Source organism: Pyrus communis, chromosome 17 (assembly GCF_041283825.1).
Source record: "Pyrus communis isolate YQ-2024b chromosome 17, ASM4128382v1, whole genome shotgun sequence".
NCBI classification, from domain to species: Eukaryota; Viridiplantae; Streptophyta; class Magnoliopsida; order Rosales; family Rosaceae; genus Pyrus; species Pyrus communis.
In genome coordinates this window covers 25,791,301-25,809,778 of record NC_142581.1, presented here as the reverse complement: position 1 = coordinate 25,809,778, position 18,478 = coordinate 25,791,301, and the positions used below count along the sequence as shown (strand labels likewise).

Below are 18,478 nucleotides of genomic sequence, written 5' to 3'. Positions count from 1 at the left end.
CGAAAGAAAGAACCAGACAATCATGGAGATGGTGAGATGCATGCTCAAGAAGAAAAGATTGCAACAAGAACTTTGGACAGAAGCTGTTTCCTGTGCTGCATATTTAATCAACAGATCACCAACAAAGAGTTTGAAGGATTGCACACCTCATGAAGCATGGTATGGAGTAAAGCCGAGAGTGCAACATTTGAAGATTTTCGGTTGTGTTGCCTATTCCCATGTTCCAAAGGAGTTGAGAAACAAGCTCGACAATAAGGCAGAAAAGTGCATTTTCATTGGATATAGTGAAATGAGCAAGGCCTAGAAGCTATACAATCCGAAGACCAAAAAGTTCTTGATCAACCGTGATGTCCACTTTGATGAAAATGCTTTCTTTGAAGATGAAAATAGTCCAGCAAAGTTGCCTATTATGCAAGAAGAAGATGATACTTATCAATCAGAAACTGCTCCTCAATCTCCAAGAGCTACATCAAGTGATGACGACTCGCCTCCAAGAAAGTTTAGAAGTATACGAGATCTTTATGACTCCTCAGAGCAAGTAGATTTGGAGGATAATACTATATTCTTTGCCATCTTTACTGGAGAGGATCCAATTTCATTTAATGAAGCAAGTGAGGAAGAAAAATGGAAGCAAGTCATGGATGAAGAAATAAAGGCTATTAAGAAGAATGAGACTTGGGAGCTCACAAATCTGCCAACACACAAGAATCCTATTGGTGTTAAATGAGTATATAAGACAAAGAAAAATGCAGATAGGTCCATTAATAAGTACAAGGCGAGACTCGTTGCAAAGGGTTATAAGCAAAAGGAAGGTGAAGATTATACTGAAATTTTTGCTCCTGTTTCCAGACTTGATACTATTCGATTGATCATCTCACTTGCTGCACAAAACAATTGGGAAAATTTTCAAATGGATGTAAAGTCTGCGTTCTTGAATGGTATCCTTCAAGAAGAAGTTTATTTGGAGTAGCCACCTGGATATGTGAAGAAATGCGAGGAAAATAAAGTTTACAAGCTTAAGAAGGCGTTATATGGGCTCAAGCAATCACCACGTGCATGGTACAGCCGTATTAATTCATACTTCAAGAAGCATGGTTTTCAGAAGTGTCCGTATGAACATACCCTTTATGTCAAAAGCACCTCGCAAGGAAGTTTCATGGTTGTAAGTCTTTATGTGGATGATCTTATCTTTACTGAAAATGATTTGGAGTTATTGAATGGTTTTAAGCTCTCTATGATGGAAGAATTTGAGATGACATATTTGGGCAAGCTACATCACTTTCTTGGTATTGAAGTTTCTCAATCTAAGAAAGGCATTTTCATTTCTCAAGAGAGTTATGCAAAAGAAGTTTTGAAGAAATTTGGGATGGAGAATGCAAACCCAGTAGTGACATCATGCATTACAGGCCTAAAGCTAAGCAAAGATGGTGAAGGGAGACCTATTGATTCCACCAAGTTTCGCAGTTTGGTGGGTAATTTGATGTACTTAACGGCCACAAGACCAGACATCATGTATGCAGTAAGTCTGGTGAGTAGGTTTATGGAAAGGCCACATTCAAATCATTGGGAAGCTGCAAAAAGAATTTTGCGATACATCAAAGGAACCTTTGATTATGGCATTTTTTATGAAGCAAATGTTCCAGTGAAACTTATTGGCTATACTGACAGTGATTTAGCTGGAAGTATTGATGATTGCAAAAGCACTTCAGGTTATGTCTTTAGTCTGGGAAGTGGCGTGATTTCATGGAGTTCGAGGAAGGAACCGATTGTTGCCCTCTCTACAACGGAAGTGGAGTACATAGCTGCCTCTTTTGCAGGATGTCATACAGTTTGGCTACTTGGCATTTTGGAGAGTTTGATGCATAAACAAAAGGGTCCAACCACTTTGTTCTGTGACAATAGCTCAACAATTTCAGTCTCAAAAGATCCTGTTCTACATGGGAGAACAAAGCACATCCGCATCCGCTTTCATTTCCTAAGGGAGCTTGTTAGTGAGGGAATTATACAGCTAAAGTATTGCAAAACAGATGAACAGATGGCATACGTGTTCACAAAACCGCTTGGTGGACAAGTGTTCAAGCGAGATGTTGCAAGACTAGGAATCAAAAGCAAATTTGGTTTAAGGGAGGCAATGTTGGAAGGTTAACCCAAATTTCAGTTACAAGGAAGAGTCATAAATCAGGGATAAGAAAGGATAGAAGTTCTAGAGTTGTGATGTTTGGAATTTCTGGAGTTAATCATGATTTCTCTAGATGTTTCAATATTCAAAGAACCTTATAATTACCTAAATAAATGATGATGTATTGTAGTGGCTATAAAAGCCATGTAGTGTAATGAGTTTTGAGTGTGAGAAAAAGAAATCAGAAATTAGAAGAGTCTTTTCAAGTTTTAAAAACCTCTCCGCTCTCCTACATTTCTCTATCCCTCTTCCTCCTACACTACAGTTATAGTTTATATTCACAACCCTATGTTCACGATTTTTCAGCTTTTGTAATGTGTTGCTGATATTGATTTCAAATTTACGTAATTAATCAAGATATTTCAGCAACTAGTGTTCGGGTCTTTCTTATGCCTGCGATACAGAACTTATTTAGAGACCCTGATGCGCTTGACCCTGCACACAAAGAAGCCTTTGAAATTATAATGAAGGAGAGATCTGGTGGAACTTTTGATACTATCAGTAAGGTGATAGGGGCTGGGCTTGCATCCTCCGTGAGTAGTTTCTTTGGTGACGGTGGTCTACTGGGAAAGAAAGAAAGTCCCGAGCCACCACCAGAGCCAGTTGAGTCCCCGAAGGCTGCATCGTCACCACCTGTAGAAGACACTAGATTAAGGCGAATCATGCGGGGAAATTTCACTGACATGCTCAGGGGCAAAGCAAAGGGACCAGAGGAAACTCAGAACCAATAAAATTTGATTCGTCTCTGCAAGGGGTGGCAAGAGTTTTACTTAGCGTCTCGCTTTCTCAGGTGAAGATCATCCAGTTAATGCAAACTAGTTATTCATTTTTTGGTGTACTCGTATTAGTTATCCAATTTAATCCGTCAAATCATCAAAACTTAGAAAGCCCTTCAAAATAAAGAAAATTAATGAAAATGACTTGAAAAATTTTAGTTTTAATAAAAAAAAACCATGTTATAAATTTTGTTTAATGATTAGTACAAGGCCCATATTAAAGTAGTCCAACTAAAAATGGCTCAACTATAATAAATTATGATTTGTCGATTTTACCCTTAACATTTTTAGGTTGAGTTCCAAATTTTCGTCGTTTATAGAGTTCATCGTTGTTTTGCAGACCTTCTTCTTTTTCTTTGAAACAAAAATATAGATCCCTATGCTATTTAATTTATATTTTGTATTATTTCGTTGAAATGTGATCGTCGTTATTATTCATAGTGTATTCGAGGTACTGTTTTTCAATTTTTCTTTGTCAGTGGAGTTCATCGTTTGTTTCTCCAGAAAATAAATTTGAGATTTGCATGCTATTTAATAATAACGACGAGTCACTGTTTTTGGATTGTAAAAATAAACAGTTTCTGGATTTTAAGTAACATTGTTTCTAGAATCTAAGTCACTGTTTTTTAATCCAAATGAAATAGACACAATGTTTCTTAAATATAAGTTAGAAAATAAATAGCGAAATTCACTGTATTTGGATTCAAAGCAAAATAAGCACTATGTTTCTTAAATATAATCAACTGATGCATGAAAGAAAATAAAAGAAAAAGTCAAAGGTTAAAACATAGACTGTTTCTGAAATTTAAGTCACTGTTTCTAGAATCTAAGTTACTATTTCTGAAATTTAAGTCATTGTTTCTGGAATTTAAGTCACTGTTTCTGGATTTTGGTTCTTTTCTTTCCAGATACAGTGTTTGTTTGTGCACAGACAAAACAAACACTGTATCTAATTTTTTTTTTCCCAAGAATAGTGTTATGTTTTGGTTCTTTTTTTTTTTTTTTTTTTCCAAACACTTTTTCACCGGTTTCTACCATTAAACTTATTTGAACTTGTTTCGTCGGCTTTATTCCGATGAATGTCTTATTTTTCAACTTTGATTTGGTTGTTTTTGAAATGAGGGAATTCGATTTGATAGGAAGACAAAGAGTTATTATGACAGTTTCATGCTCGGTTGAGGTTGGTGAAGAATAATATGAAATCATTTAGGGGTATTTACAAAAGTGTAGATTTGTAATGGGTTGGGCTTGTAAGTTTAACCTGTGGACAATAGTTTTAGATGATTTTTTTTATTAAACTTTGAGTCCTTTTGGTTAAATAAGATTTTGGAATGATTTTTGATTAAATATTTGTTGGCCCAAGCCTTTTTCATTAAAGCTCCCTTATAGAGCCTATTAATATAGAGAGTATCTATATTTTAGTACTAAAATGGACTAAACCCCATACATAAGGAATACTATTTATCATACTTTAATAAAAAGATAATAAAAAAAAAACTGATGTGGATAATCAGCAAATGAACATAACGTACTAAAATGAACTAAACCCCGTAACGACTCACAAAAAATTCAAATTAAGAAGGTTTCAATTTAAGATTTTGGTCTATCAAGGCCGGAATCCAAAGTTTCCCAAATTAAAAAAAAAAATAGTTATGACAAGAGTCTTCTCATCCACCACGGCATTGCCTAGTCCCTTGTATAAATATGCAGTGAGGGACCTTGCCTAAATGCACCATATACAATACTCTCTCTCTCTCTCTCTCTCTCTCTCTCTCTCTCTCTCTCTCACACACACACACACACACACACACACACACATTATAAATCTACAATTTACCAAGATGAAGCTGTCATCAGGTAGTTTGGCGTTCTGTTTGATGGTGGCGATGGTGGTGGCGTTATGCGACGAGGCGAGGACGGCAGAGGCAGTGACATGCAGTCCGTTGGAGTTGAGTCCATGCCTGGAGGCCATAAGGTCAGGGGCACCACCTTCAGCCACATGCTGCGAGAAACTGAAGGAGCAGCAACCTTGCTTCTGTGAATACATCAAGAACCCAGTCCTCAAGCCATACATTGACAACCCCAACGCCAAAAAAGTTGCTTCTGCCTGCGGCGTTCCCTTCCCTCAATGCTAGTCACTCATCTTCGGAGATCATGAAGAAAGTAATAATACATCTTACTTAAATATTTTAATAAAAAAGAATGATGAACTAATGTCATTGTTCATGTGTGGCTACCATGTACCATCAATCATTGTACTATGATGAGAAAAAACGGTACTCAGTTAATGAAAAATGTTTGATTGCATCAATTACAGATGATGAATTGTGCTGGTGGTTACGATCTTTCTTTTTAGTTTACTATGTCTTCGGTAGTAAAATTCTTTGTATTTAAAAAACATTTGTGTCTAACTAAAAATTATTTATTTATGATTTATCATAAAAAAGGATACCACGTAGAAAAAGATTTATGTTTCATTCATTTCCAAATATAACATTTATAGTTGGTCGAAATACACAATCTAATTACAATACAATGAACCTAATTCTTACAATGAGCCTAATTCATACAATGCACTTAATTTAGAAGATTACGAAGAGATTTTAAGAAGTGAGACAATCTCACTAATATATATATATATATATATACAGGGCCTGCCCTAAGGGAAGCAAGTGGTGCCACCACACAAGGCTCCCAAAAGGGAAGGGCCCCGGATTTTTCAAATTTGCATGCATATACGTATATATAGTAGTATTGTTGAATATTACAAACTTGAGTCTTCTTGCAAATGGTATTATTGCTACTTTACATCGGCCTAGGGGATCAGTTCGAAACTCATCTCCATCATTTTTTTCAGTTTATTTTTATTTAATGCATAAGCATCCACAAAATAATATAAAACTTCTACACAATAACATGAAAATTCGAACCCTAACCCTCTAAATAGTTAAAAAAAAACAATATGCCACCTTTCCACTTGTTGATTTGTTAATTTTGTTTGTGCTATTAGAATTTTCAAAGCTCAAATGAAAACTAAAAGAAAAATTTTGAACAAAAAAAATAAAAAAATAAAATTCTTAGTACTTTTTATGGTCTCCAATTCACTTTCGTACAGGCCCCTGAAACCTCAAGACCGGCTCTGCGTGTGTATATATTTATGTAATAATTTAATTATAACTTGGCATTCTATATAATCAACCATAATCCTCAAAATTCATGACTTTGGATCCGAATGTGGAAGAGCTTGCTGCTTTTGAGTGAGGCGCGGCTGGAGCTTGGTATTTTGCTTTCTTTGAGTAGCATTAGCGTTGGGGGTTTTGGGCATGATATTGCCATGATGAATACTCATAAAGGTCAATCAAATTTAAGACTTTTGTACGTCTAGGTGAATGCTTTTAATCAACTGAATTATAATCTCTTTACAATATTTTAGTTACCAATTCATGAGGTTAGAATAGCTACTTTATCAGTTGAAGCTAGGACTTGATCATATTAATGGCTTGTGTTTTTGAGTGCAAAACATAGTTTAATTATTATTCAACCCATTTTATTAGTCATTTCGACCAACGATTAGCTCAAAGATCCTATAAAATTCTTGTTCATTTCTGGTTGTGTTGTCCTTAGTGTAAAATTTCGTTACCTTAACTAAACTAGACTGAAATAGTACATACTGAATGAAGAATATTTTACTAACAAACCCCACAGCTCACCTAGTAGAACAGCACAATGTTTTTTTTTGTCTTTTTTTTGTTTTTTTTTTTGTTATGTCGTTCCTTACACTCTACACAAAATTTTACTCTACCTTTCGATATACTCTTAAATGTTGTACTTTTCGCCGTTAATAATTATATTCTTTGCTGCCAATTCTTTATGCATTCAGAAGGTATCTTCTTTCGTTTATGTTATTTGTAGGTTTTCGTTGAAAAATAGGGAATTGGAGATTAAGCGAAACTTGAGGATGATTTAACGATAATGTTTGATAGCAAGCGAGTAAAATAATATTAAATGGGGAAAAGTGAACAAACCGGTCTGGGTGGTGTAGTCGGTTATCACGCTAGTCTCACACACTAGAGGTCCCCGGTTCGAACCCGGGCTCAGACATCTAATATTATTTTTTACTTTGTTTTTACCCAACGTAATGACTTACTCTGTTGGGATGCAGATGTTTCATCTAACTGCTCACATTTTTCAAGTAACCCTGTGTAGTTTGATAACATAAATTTATCAATTGACGTAAAATGTACAGTTCACTTGCCATACCAATACGGTGCAAATATGTGGTCTCCTTATATTATCCTTCTCGTAAATTCGTAATGGTCGATTTGTTCATTTTTGTAGTTTCATTTTTGGGCCGTAGCCCGTCCAATCCAATGTTCCAAAACAATAACAAAATATGGCCTGGCCCACACAGAACTTTGTTTTGGCGGGAAGAGATTCCCTCCATGTGAAATTTCCAAATTCCGAATGCCCTCCTCCCCAAAACCTCAGAACCTCATATGCTGTATACATTCCGATCTCTCTGAATCTCTCAGACCAAGGAGAGAAACGAAATGCCCCAGGAGGACGCGCAACTAACATCGGCAAAAAAGGCTTACCGGAACTCGAAGGCGGTGGGGAACCACGAGGAGGAGGCTCGGTGGGCAAACACAATCGGCGACATGTTGAAGAAGAGAGGGGAGTACGTGGCAGCCCTGGAGTGGCTCCGAATCGACTACCACGCCTCCGTCAAGTACTTGCCCCAAAAACATTGCCTCCCCACCTGTCAGTCTATGGAAGAGCATATCTTCGCCTTTGTGCTTCAACGAGGCTCTTGTTTATCAGGTAACTTCTCGATTTGGGTTCGATTCGTGCGAATTTCAATTCGATTGGAGTGTTCAGTTTTGTTTCCCCTAATTTTATTTATTTATATTTTGTCGACAGTGGGGAGGTTTTTTGGTTGCTGAGAAATTTGGGGAAAACGAAAACAAAATAAGGGATTTGGGTGAAACGGTAACCAACTTCTTATTTTGTTGGAAAAAATGAGTTGAGTGGAGGAGGGATTAGTGAGAAAATGCATGAAAGTGAAAGGGGTGAAATTGCTGAGCTCAAGTTTTTCGGTTTGTTGAAAAGTTTTAGGAAAGAGCCAAAGACCCATTGAGATTTTCATATGGTTACCATCAGGGGAATTGAATTGTTTGGCATTTCTTATTTTGTTTATTTTGGAATGGTTGTATGATTTGTACTTTTGAGGAAATTTTTTTTGAGACTTTTCCTGTTTTTGCTGCAGAAAAAACGTTTACAGCTTGCTGACGACGAGGTAATGGAAGACGATGCTGGGCGCAGCAGGCTCCATCACAACCTTGGAAACGTTTACCTAAAGCTGAGGATGTGGGATAATGCTCGAGAACACATTGAGAAGGACACTATGATATGTAGAAGAATTGAGCATTGTCAAGGAGAGGCAAAGGGGTACATTAATCTTGGTGAATTGCATTACCTAATTCAGAAGTATGAGGAAGCTATCCATTGCTACCAAAAAGCATTTGAACTGGCAAAATCAATGGAAGATGAGGATGCTTTACTCAGGCAAATTGATCAAAATATTGAAACGGTAGAAGATGCCAGGAAAGTAATGGATGAGCTGGAGAAAGAAGAGCAGAATCTCAAAAAGCTAACAAGAGACATGGCAATTGCAAGAGGCACACCATGTGTCTGCTGCAGCAAATTGCTTCTCTTGATTGTCTGATTGAGAAATCAAGGATGATCTTTGCCTGGCCAAAGGTACATACTTGACTCAATATGTCTTCCTCACTCTCTACTCTTTTGAACTGTATGTTGTTCATTTACTCTTTTGTTTCTATCTTAAATGTAACTTTGTTGGTAGAAAAGAATTTCTGTTATATTTTAGTACGGCATATGAGGTTGCATGTTGCATTGTGAGATAGTTTTGCTCCATCAAGCATATATATATGTATGTATATATTTTCTTCCGCATTCCTAAATTCTCTTTCAGTAGACCAATTGGGTTGGGATATGGTCTTCAAGGGTGTTTTTTCATCAAATTTATTTCCAATTCCAATTCGCTGGATAGATTTGCTTTGTTGGGTGTTTTTTTGGGCCATGTGGTTTGCACAATTAGTTATATTTCTCTAGAACTGTAAAAACTCATTTACATACTGCTTTTTTCTTTGGTTGGAACTTGGAAGGACATGGTGGTGACAAATCTTGTTGGTATTATATGCTGTTAGGGAGGTCTCTGGGATGATTATGTAGATAGCGGTTATTTCATGGACGTCATTCTTTTTGGAATTGGAAGTTAACAAAGAAGCTTTCTAATCACCATGCTGAGCACAAAACCCTCTTGGTTGCATGCATAGGAAATTGTGTAATACAAACTTTTGATATCATAAACACCTGTCAGTAATTTGCTCACATTGCTTTTAATGCTCTGTTTCATTTATTATTGCAGTCTAATAATTTTGATTGGCAGTCTAATAATTTTGATTGACAACTTGCCATAACAGAAAATTCAAAATGCATTTCCACATGACGAAGTTGTAGGTTTTGTTGCAGGGTGTGGTCCGTGTGGAGAGTATACTTAGGATCAACATATAAAAAATAAATTCCAGAAAATAAGAGGAATATCATCTTATCGTAGTTCATCAATAGAGTACATAGGTGTTTAAATAGAAAGCAATACACCAGTTTTCCTAGTATTATTCTCTAGAATCATCCTTATTTGAAATGTTCATGATTAGTAGTTTCCAAACCAGAACCAGCTTGTTTCTCAGACTTAACAGAGTCAATGCTAGAGGGCTTGAGTTAAACACTGTGTTTCTAGGCCCTTTAATTTTCGCATTAAGTAATTGTCATTAAGAACCTTAAGGATGGTAATTGGTCACAATGCACATTTTAGTTCAATTCAAGTTTCCCTTCACTTTTATAAACTGCTGCAATTATTTACTATCATCGTCATCACAATTTACATGGTTTATGATATCTTGCTATGATTTTCAAATATTTAAGAATTATTTTATTCATCTGAGAAGTTCAATAGTCCCATGTAATACCATGTGTCCTAATGGTTCTCAGGGAGTTCACAACCGAGAGAAAAAGAAAAAAAATTCCAAATGAATTGATTGAAATTTATTTGTGAGCAAGGATTTATATTAGAGGCTTATATGAAAGAAAGTTCATTTTGACTCTTGAGTACCCCAAGGTGTTTGTGAAACAGTCATGTAACCAATCCCAGTCTTTGGGTTTTGTTGAGTTTGTTTCCATATAGGAGCTCTTAGTAATTACTCTAGCTCTTAAGGTACACTACCATTCATTTGTAAATTTGTGTATAATTGTATAAAACCATCTGGCAACAAACAAAAGGCGGAGAGAGTCAAAGTTCACCCTTGCTTACAGTCTTTCTTGCATAAACTTAATAAATGGGAAAACATGTATATGAATCATTCAAAGAAGTCAGCTTAAGCTTTAACATGAAATTTTTTGCAATGTTAGTTAGATACCTGAACCAAAGAAGTTGCACCAAATCGGTTGAAGTGGAGATCCAACGTCAATCCAGCATATTTTTGGCATGATGAAGTGATTACTTGTTGCAGTTTGTTCATTGTACCATTTCCTGGGAAACAATGAGGCCAATAAACAGTTAATACTGCCCACAATTCCTGGGAAAATGTTTTAGTAAATGAAAGAACTAAAGAGGCCTGAGTCTAGGTGAAGAATGTTTAACAGAAAGGCTGCTAAATACTTTCTAGTCCAGAAGCAACACTTTTGAATCTAAATAAGCGTAGGCTAGAAATCACATGCTATTAGTAACCTAACTCATTGTGAGAAAGGTCTACCATTGCAAATGTTTTATCGGCATGCAGGGCATCCGACAATGGCATTAATGAAAAGTCTTGCAGTCCGCAATCGGACACATTAACATCATCATCTGAAACCTGAAAGACAAAAATATGAGTTTATCATCCCGCAATAGATTGTGGAATACAGAACAAGGATGTCCTCACTCGATTTTCCTCTAGCCTTACCTCCTGCTCATAGAGTTTCTTAAGCAGCTTCATATTGCGTGTCACAGATGACTTATAGCAGCAATCAGTGTATAGTTTTATCAACCTCTTTTGAACCCATCTTGTGTCGGTAACAGGTAAAATTGGATTGGCTATTAACGTAATGGAAAGAAGTTGGAATACAATACATTTCCTTTTAGAATCTTTTATGTTATTGCAACAAAAAATATACAACTTTAAATCTAAAATCATGAATTTCAACAAAAAACAAGAAGTTTTGAAGAAAACAGGATATTAACATGAGAGAGAGAGAGAGAGAGAGAGAGAGAGAGAGAGAAACAGAGAGAGAGAGAGCAGTAAAACACAATGGTGCCAAACTATAAGGATAAAACCTCAAGAAGTTTTAGAATTTAATTAAGCATTGTTTTAGATACATGAAATGAACTAAGGGAGCACATAAAAAGTTCCATATGCAGGCAAGCTTAACCATGTCTAAGTTACTTGGCCAGAATTTGTAATGCGTCACTGAGACAAAGAGTCCTACTCTTTAATTGTGAAAATCATCACCTTTAGTATGATTATTTCAGCAACAACACCTCGGTATGTGCCACAATATATATGACCATACTGCAAAGTTATTTCAAACACAACTACCTAGTTTTGGATGGTGAAAATGTTTAAAGAACCATTCAAATGCTTTCTTTCTTTTTTTAAAGATGAATACAAATAAAATAAAAATCTCTGTATGAAATAACATATCCGCTGCAGTTCAGTGAATCATCTTATAGGCCAACATTTTGATGACATAAATACTAGCAACTAGAAACATGCTAAACTCAACTAATGCCTACCCTCTGATCTTCTTTCGATAGGAAGCCGTAAGTAGTATAAGCATGCTGGTACAGTCTTGACAGACTCAATGCTTAACATATCAGAAAATGTGCCATAATCCAAATATATTTGGTCTCTGTCAATCTTGAATGTAATTTATTGCTGCAATTAACAAACAAGACCACAATTTAGTAAATAATATAACTAAAACAGTGGCAACAAGGTATCAGAGACATAGAACCAGATTGAACCATCTGCATACAAGTGAACTGAGTAGCACTCACATTGTGTTCATCATCATCGAGAAACATAAGATGGGCAGCATCATTGTCATACACTACACTTTTAGAGACACTGGTGTCACCGTTAGAGACACTTGCAACAATAGGACTTTCATCTGAGCTTAAAGCTCTAAAACCTTTGGCTTTTTGAGCGACCACATTAAGATTCCTGGATTTGCATGAACTAGAGCTTTGTTCAATATCAACAGGATCGCAAGACCTCGTGGTACCATTTGTGGTATAGGCTGAGATATCCTACAAAACTCAAAGGGGTAAGCACTTAAACTGCATCTACAACACTAGGGCGAAAATAATCTCCATGATTAATCCGAGACTAACCCTACCTGAAATTTACGAGCAGGACTGCCCGTGTTACTTTTATTCTTCACTGCAACCAGATAAGAAATACAATATTCAATTATGGCTCTTCACTGTGGTTATAATTGAAGATCGAATTAGTGATTGATTAATACTTACATTCATCAAGTGTAGCAACGAATTCTAATGGTTTTTTCTTAGACCAGCCTTTTGAGCAGGGTACCTCATCCTGCATTTCATCTTCATCATCAGAAAGGACTACACGAACGCGTTTATGCCCAATGACTGTCTGCTCATTGGTATCTGTCTTAGACAAACTTTTTGATGAAACATTAGTCTGGATGGTGATATTTTGTTTTCCTAAGGGAGTGGATTTCACCTTGACTGAAGCTTGGGTGGAACGTTTGAGAGAAATTAAAGGTTCATCATCGTTTAACTTTTCCACACTGGATAAAGACTGTGATCTGCTGGAACTAGATTTTCTAATCTCTGAAGAATAGCATGCATTATACGTACTATCTGACAGATGACCACTCCCTTCTGTATCAGATTCAGAGCAGCGATCCGCTGCCACATTCTCTTTTTCAAGATCTTTATGATCTGATTTCTTCAATTCTTCAATACGAAGCTGCAATCTCCTACAAAGATCTATCTACCTTTAAAAGAACCTAAAGAAAACTCCATTTAAATAATGATGCAACAAAAAATCTAATACATAATCCACTACAGAATTATTTTCCATATCAAGAACTCCACTTCACCCTATTTGGGTAAGGGGCTCGCACGAATTACCTGGCCTCTAAGACATTGTCGAATCTTATCATGTGACTATAGTGCATATTTTCTAGCGCCATTAGCTGCACCGAAGGAAATGAAAAGTAAATAGAGGGACAAATTTATAGAATGTAAGGTAGTTACGCAAATTTTGTATGCATGAGATTCTGTATTGTATCATGTAAAGATATGTAGAACAAATAAAAGTAGCGATACTACCTTTCTTGGAGAAGCTTGCAACATTCCTTCGAAACCTGGACATTTCTCTTTCCACAAACTTCCTACATTAACAAAAAAAATCCAAATGCTGTCCAGATTTCAGCATGTGTGCTTGGATTAAGTACTTTGAAGTACCAAAGAACTTCAAAATGACGGGATTTTCAGTGTGAAGATTTTTAAACCAATAGTTGACTTATCAATATAATCATTTATACCCTTTATGTTTCACATTATAGCAAATCGAGAGATTCTTGTGTAGAATGAAGCCCTAGCCCTTAGTATGCAACTTATGTGGATTTATCCATCAAATTAATCTAATGGTTTAATTCAACTACGTGGCCACGTAATTACGTGTACATTGAACGTTAGATTTACTTCATTTTAGTGGATTATTGAGTAATAAACGGAGTTGGAGCTGGAGTTGTTGTCATTTTTTTGTCTTCCAATTCTTTCTACTCTACGTTGCCTAAACAATTTGCAAATATACAAAGCTCTACGCCTAAAACATGAAGATCAACACCAGCCCAATTTGTGTTTGGATTCTAGAAAAGTCTAGCAAATACAAGCAGCAAGCTTGGAAGGTAGAAGCTTCTAGAAGACTTTGTCCAGCTGCAAATGAACTAGACCATTCTAGTTCAAATTTGCATGTTAAAGTCGGTGGGCATGCATAATAAGCTAGATAATTCTAGCAAGTTGTAATATTATATGGCTATTAGCCATATGTCGGTGGCATGCCTGATTAGTAGCTAGAATGATCTAGCAATTTCCAAAGTCGGCAAACATGCCCTATATATATGAGTGTGGTGCTATGTAACCAACCAAGCAAGCTTGTAATCAAGCAAGCAAGCAATCAAGTGAGAGTGAGAAGCAAGAATAGTCTTGTAGTAGTGTGAGTGATTTAGAGTTTGTCTCTAGAAAGTGAGTGAGTGTCATAGCTTCCCAAGAGTGTCCTTGATAGTTTGTGTTGTAATATTTTGTTTGTGTAATACAAGTAATTTGTTTACTTGTATTGTCTCTCCAACACTTGTGTTAGAGTTGAGTACTCTAATTAGTTTTTCCCCAATAAAACATGCAAGAACCATTTATAAGCTAACTAGCTAGCTAGCTCTACAGACACAAAGGAAAACGACTAAATGAAAAGCCGCGTGCAAGCTTAATTTCAGCAGCCTCCAGCAAAAACATGGCAAAGAAACTTGCAAAAATATTCCTTCTACTCCTAGCCATCTTGTTCCGGCTCCGGCCAAACTCAGTCGATTACAAATGATGACTTGCCACTGAGTATGGTCACTGATGGAGGAAACCAATTACTACTCTAAAACCAAAATGTTTGGAAACCAATTTTCTCTGGGCTGCTGGACTATTTGTTCTCATCAGATAGCACCTGAGAAAATATCGACATATGGGTTCTTGCCATGCACGTCAACGGTCCTGGGAAATGTCATAATCAAAACTCATACACATATGACATATATATACAATCGTATAGATACGACGTGTACAAATTATATATATATATATATATATATATATATATTACAAAAAAATTAGAAAAAATGGCTAACCAATAATTTCCTTGTAGCCAGTTTAAGACTGAAGCTTCATCTATGTAATTTCCTCCATGTCTGAACTTTGAAAAGGAGGTTGTAATTTTTCAAGTTCCGCCTATGTAATTGGAAGAACTAACCGTTGAGAGTTGTCCCACATCAGTGAGGGACAATGTTTGCTATATGCTTATATGGTCTTGGATTACTCCCCATATTACCAATTGGTTTTATGGTGGAATCCGAATTTTATCATGGAATCAAAGTGGGTTATCCTCGTGTGAAGCCAAATGGCCACACACGCTTGACGTCACCCAGTTGTTGTCCATGTGTAGGCTTGAAAATCTGCCACACGTGAGGGGGCATGTTGAGAATTGTCCTACATCGGTGAGGGACAAGGTTTGCTATGTGCTTATATGGTCTTGGGTTACTCCCCATATTACCAATTGGTTTTATAGTGGAATCTCAATTTCATCATTAACAAGGGACATGTTAACCATCAATAACTTGCAGATTGTCTCTTATCTTATTGAAATTTAGCAACAATACTCATGATGCGACGTCTATTGGATCATGGATTTTTGTAGGTTTATTATATGCAGTGACAATTATTTCAGTCAGGAACTATATATTTAAATTTTCTGTTAGCAGGACAATGGTAAGGCTTTTTTGTACTCACTATCAGTCAACAACCATTTTCTGTGTTTCAATCTTCAGATTTGCGAATGCCCTTTACTATATTTGCTCGATTGGAAGTGCTCAATATCTCTGAAAATCCTCACTGATACATGTGCATCTTGCCTCTCCTCTATCTTGGAAAATTGCAAGGGTAAAGTGCTTTCATTGAAGCTCAAGCATTTAAATTATTTTTTTCTGTTCTTATTGATGTTAAGTAGCATATATGCTTCTCGGTAAATTTAGTTATTTGAATGGAATTTGTTCAAAGTAACGCTGAATAGTCTCCGCTTATATGGTCTTTGCTTGTAGCTCTTTGCAGCTTGAGCAGAGAGCGCTGTTCTGTCACGTGAAGAACAATTCAAAAGGTTGCCGAGGCATTGAATGCTGATTCTGTGCTTGAGCAACACTGTATAGGTATGCTTGACATTTCAAAATTGCAATACACATTATTGGCTGGACTTTTTTATTTTTATCAATTAACGGGTTGTCTCAATTCCTTTCCTTTCACAGGATATAACTACCCATTTCATGGAAATACCATCATTAATTTACTTTCCAAGCTTGGCACTTTGAAAAGGTTTAGATTCACTTAAAATCATTCTTTCTTTCAGTATGCATAGGTTACTCTATCCACTAACTGGGGTGAATATACAAATTTCTTTCTTTTGCAGAGTTTCAAAATCAAGTCTGAATGGACTGAGGCTAATGTTGAGAGTTGTCCCACATCGATGAGAAACAATGTTTGTGATGTGCTTCTATGGTTTTGGGCTACTCCCCATATTGCCAATTGGTTTTATGGTGGAATCTCAATTTCATCATGGTATCAGAGCAAGTTGTTCTCGTGTGAAGCCAAACGGCCACACGCGCTCCACGTCACCCTGTTGTGTTGTCCACGTGTAGGCTTGAAAATCGGCCACACGTGCGGGGGCGTGTTGAGAGTTGTCCCACATCGGTGAGGGACAAGGTTTGCTATGTGCTTATATGGTCTTATGCTACTTCCCATATTTCCAATTGGTTTTCTGGTAGAACCCCAATTTCATCAGCTAAAGCAGTCTGTAGTTGATAACCTTTGCAAGCTTGCTAAAACCTTGTCCTTGTCAGGATTAAGTCTTCGGGAAACTGGTATTGGCATTGTGAGTGCACTGTCATTTTGCATTACTTCTTAGTTCTCACTGTTGTTGGACTTCCGTCATTATGCCTATTCTCCTTACCGCTTTAGTCCAATTTTGTTTTTGGGTAAATTACACTTCTATTTCAATTCCTTACAATATCTTCAAAACATTCAATTTCATATCTTAAGTACTATTTTATTTCAAAATAATACATCCGTTACATTTTTCATCCATTGATCCGTTAAGTGCTGACGTGGCTGCCACATTTGTACCACGTGGCAAAAAGAATAATTTTTTTTTTTTTTAAACCTGGAGAGAAAAAGAAAGAAAGAAATAAAGAGAAGCAATGATCCCCGCCACCCCTTCCCCCCGCCCCCCCCCCCAAAATTTTTTGTTTTTATTTTTTATTTTTTATTTCATTCTTTTTTTTTTTTTTCTGGTTCCCTTCTTTTCTGGGTTGCAGATAGGATGGGTTTTTTTTTTTTTTTTTTTTTTTTTTTTTTTTTTGGTTCCCCTTCTTTTTTGGGTTACAGATGGGAAACATTGGGTTGGGGGGGGGGGGGTTCTGGGTTTTGTAAGTTTTTTTTTTTTTTTTTTTGTTCTTTCCTGATTGAAGATTCAAATGAGGTTTCGGCCGAGGGTGGGGTGATGGGATCTGTGTTTCCTAGGTTTTTGTCTCTTTTTTTTTTTTTTTCCTTTTTTTCTCCTTCTTCCTTCTTGTTGTTGCTATTGCAGTTTTAGGGATGTGGGTGGTGGTTGCGGGGAGATGGGATGAGTTTCAATTTTTTATTTTTTTTGAGAGAAGTCAGATTTAAAAAAAAAAAAAAAAAAAAAAAATCTTTTTTTTTGCCACGTGGCACACATTTGGCAGTCACGTCAGCACTTAACGGATTCATGGATATAAAATGTAAAGGATGTATTATTTTGAAATAAAATAGTACTTAAGGTATGAAAGTGAAATATTTTGAAGATGTTGTAAGGAATTGAAATAAGCCCCAAACCTGAGGTATGAAAATGTAATTTACCCTTTGTTTTTTAATATTCTTTTGCAGGGTGAGGCATTAGGGCAGTTCCAATGTGTGAAACCTTCCCCCAGGCAATACACTATGCTATCCACCCAGTGAACAGTAACTGCCTTTAATGAACAGTAATTGCCTTTTGCATCTCCACCGTTGCACTTCAATAGCCCTTGCAATAGGCAATAAAATATTAGTATTTTTTTTATTTATAAAATAATACAAAATAATCTTAATTGTAATTTCAAATAAGATTTTTAATCGTTCTCGTTGCGTCACGTGTCATTATCCGGAAAATTATTAAATAATACAAAATAATTTTATTTGTAATTTCGGATAAAATTTTTAATAGTTCTCGTTGCGCCACTTGTCATAAAATCCGAAAAGACAATTATTGGAGATGGATTTCCGATAAGATTTTTAATCGTACTCGTTGTATCACGTGTCATTATCCGAAAATATAATTATTGGTGATGGATTTCTAATAAGATTATTAACCAATCACGTCGCGCCACGTGTCATTATCTATTTATAGAAAAGTAAAAACAATTTTTTTTTAAAAAAAAATTCAGATTTTTTTTCGGATTTTTTACAATTTTTTTTAAATTTTTATTCAACTAATTAATCTCTACCGTTGGATATAAAAAAATTTGAATTTCAACACTCCAGATTGTGCCACGTGTTACAACGGTAACTTTTCTTAATTTTAAAACTATTTTTTCTTTTATTTATTTATTTATAAAGCATATTAAT

At 36.0% G+C, this 18,478-nt stretch overlaps 1 long non-coding RNA gene, 1 other non-coding gene and 1 pseudogene across 2 annotated transcripts; all 3 read left to right on the top strand.

Moving 5' to 3' along the window:
- The first annotated feature begins 4,700 nt into the window (after positions 1-4,700).
- Positions 4,701-5,201, top strand: LOC137707772 (non-specific lipid-transfer protein 2 pseudogene; annotated as a pseudogene).
- Positions 5,202-6,982: 1,781 nt separating this feature from the next.
- On the top strand, positions 6,983-7,056 carry TRNAV-CAC (transfer RNA valine (anticodon CAC)). The gene has a single exon. It is a non-coding gene; the product is annotated as a tRNA-Val (tRNA).
- A 396-nt stretch (positions 7,057-7,452) lies between these two features.
- LOC148689706 (uncharacterized) lies at positions 7,453-10,346 on the top strand. The gene is made up of 2 exons (XR_015958561.1): positions 7,453-7,776; positions 8,222-10,346. It is a non-coding gene; the product is annotated as an uncharacterized LOC148689706 (long non-coding RNA).
- Positions 10,347-18,478: the final 8,132 nt, after the last annotated feature.